The sequence below is a fragment of the Equus caballus genome, chromosome 7 (assembly GCF_041296265.1).
Source record: "Equus caballus isolate H_3958 breed thoroughbred chromosome 7, TB-T2T, whole genome shotgun sequence".
In the NCBI taxonomy this organism is placed as follows: Eukaryota; Metazoa; Chordata; class Mammalia; order Perissodactyla; family Equidae; genus Equus; species Equus caballus.
The window spans coordinates 25,933,778-25,936,988 of NC_091690.1; positions in this window are offsets into that span (position 1 = coordinate 25,933,778).

The following is a 3,211-nucleotide window of genomic DNA, read 5'->3' on the forward strand; positions in this document are numbered from 1 at the left end:
CCCAAATCTCAGTGGCTTTATATAAGTTTATGTCTCACTCACAGTCCACTTGGCATTGGTGAGGGTGGAGGGGCCTCTGCTCTGCATGGATTTGCCAGGCACCCAGGCTGATAGAGCCTCTGCCATCTTTGGTAAGTAGCTTCCAAGCTTACCTTGGACATTGACATCTGGTTGGAGAGAGCGGAGGGTGGCTGGGGAGGTTTTTATAAGCCAGGCCTGAAAATAGCACGTATCACCACATTCTTCTGGTCAGAACTTAGTGTTAGAGACCTCTCCAGAAGTCAGACAACTAGGAACTGTAGTTACTGGCAGGGCAGCCTCTTCTCAGCCACAACTTTGCCCTGTGGACAGGGAGCATGAGTCTTTGGCAGACAGCTAGCCATCCCCGACACATCCCTTTCCCCCAGGCTCCTGCCAGTTTGCACACACCAGACAGTGAGCCCCTTGAGCACAAGAACAGGCCCACTGGTCCTTGACATCCCCTGTGCTTAGCTCAGTGGCCAGGCATAGGAAGGACTTCAGGGTATTTGGAGAGTGAACAAATGTTTGAGTTTCATCTTACTTGTTACAAGTACAGACGCCTGGTGGAAAACAATTCAGTAGTTCCTCAAAAAGTTAGACACAGAATTGCCATTTGATCCAGCAATTCCACTCCCAGGGATATACCCAAAAGAACTGAAAGCAGGCACTCAAACAGGTGCTCATATACCAATGTTCACAGCAGCAGTATTCACAAGAGGCAAAAGGAAACAAGCCAAGTGTCCATCAATAAGTGATTGGGATAAAAAAGTGCAGTATATACGTAAAATGAAATATTATTCAGCCATAAAAAGGAATGAAATTCTGACACATGCTTCAATATGGATTAACCTTGAAAACATTGTGCTAAGTGAAATAAGCTAAGAAAAAAGGACAAATACTGTATGATTCCACTGATATGAGGTACCTAGAGTAGTCAAATTCATAGACAGAAAGCACAATGGTGGTTTCAGGGGTTGAGGGGAGGGGAAAAAGGGGTGTTAGCGCTTAATGGGTACAGAGTCTTTGTTTGAGAAGATGAAAAAGTTCTGGAAGTGGGTAGTGGTGATGGTTGCACAACAAGGGGAATGTACTTAATGCGACTGAGTTGTACACTTAAAAATGGTTAAAATGATCAATTACAAGAAGAAAACTGGAAAATTCACAAATATGTGGAGATTAAACAACATGCTACTGAACAACCAGTGGGTCAACGAAGAAATCAAAGAGAAATAAAAAATACCTTGAGACAAATGAAAATGGAAATAGAACTTACCAAAATTTATGAGATGCAACTAAAGCAGTTCTAAGAGAGAAGTTCATAGTGATAAATGCCTACCTCAAGAAGCAAGAAAAATCTTATATAAACAACCTAAATTTACACCCCAAGGAACTAGAAAAAGAACAAATGAAGCCCAAATTAGTAGAAGGAAGAAAATAACAAAGATCAGAGTGGAAATAAATGAAAGGGAGGCTAAAAAGACAATAGAAAAGATCAAAAAAACTAAGAGCTTGTTCTTTGAAAAGATAAACAAAATTGACACACCTTTAGCTAGACTCACCAAGAAAAAAAGAGAACTCAAAATAGTAGAAATGAAAGAGGAGACTTTACAACTGATACTGCAGAAATACAAAGGATCATAAGAGACTACTATGAACAGTTACACACCAACAAATTAGGCAACCTAGAAGAATGGATACATGTATAGATACAACCTTCCAAGACTAAAACATGAAGAAATAGAAAATATGAAAAGATCAATTCCTAGTAATGAGATTGAATGAGTAATCAAAAACCTCCCAACAAACAAAAGTCCAGGGCCAGATGGCTTTACTGGTGAAATCTACCAAACATTCAAAGAAGGATTAATACCAGTCCTTCTCAAAATTTTCCAAGAAATAGAAAAAGAGGGAACAATTCCAAACTCATTTTATGAGCATTACCCCGATACCAAAACCAGACAAGAACACCACAGAAAAAGAAAATTACAGACCAATATCCCTGATGAACAGAGATGCAAAAATTCTCAAAAAAAATTAGCAAACAGAATTCAACAATGCATTAAAAGGATAATACACCATCAAGTGGGTTTTATTTCAGGGATGCAAGACTGGTTCAATATCCACAAATAAGTCAATGTGATACACCACATTAACAAAAGAAAAGATGAAAATCATATGATCATCTCAATAGATGCAAAAAAAGCATTTGACAAAATTCAGCATCCATTTATGATAATAACTTGCAACAAAGTAGATATAGGGGGACATGCCTCAACATAATAAAGGCCATATATGACTAACTCACAGCTAACATCACACTCAATGGTGAAAAGCTGAAAGCTTTTCCTCTAAGATCAGGAACAAAACAAGGATGCCCACTCTAGCCATTTTTATTCAACATAGTATTGGAAGTCGTAGCCAGAGCAATTAGGCAGGAATAAGAAATAAAAGTCATCCAAACTGGAAAGAAAGAAGTAAGACTTTCACTATTTGCAGATGACATGACATTATGTAAAGAAAACCTTAAAGACTCCACCAAAACTTGTTAGAACTAATAAATTCAGTAAAGTTGCAGGATACAAAATCAATATAGAAAAATATAGACTAATAACAAACTATCAGAAAGAGAAGTTAGGAAAACGATTCCATTTACAGTTGCATCAAAAAGAATAAAATACCTAGGAATAAATTTAACCAAGGAAGTGAAAGACCTTACACTGAAAACTGTAAGACACTGATGAAAGAAATTGAAGAAGACACAAATAAATGGAAAGATATTCCATGCTCATAGACTGGAAAAGTTAATATTGTTAAAATGTCAATACTACCCAAAGCCATCTAGAGATTCAATGCAATCCCTATCAAAGTTCTAAAGGCATTTTTCACAGAAATAGAGCAAACAATCCTAAAATTTGTATGGAAACACGAAAGACCCTGAATAGCTAAAGCAATCTTGAGAATAAAGGACAAAGCTAGAGGCATCATGCTCCCTGATTTCAAACTATATTACAAAGCTATAGTAATCAAAATAGTGTGGTATTGGCATAAAAACAGACATATAGGTCAATGGAACAGAACAGAGATCCCAGAAATAAACCCACACATATACGGTCAATTAATTTATGACAAAGGAGCCAAGAATATACAATGAGAAAAGGACCCCCTCTTTAATAAACGGTGTTGGGAGAAC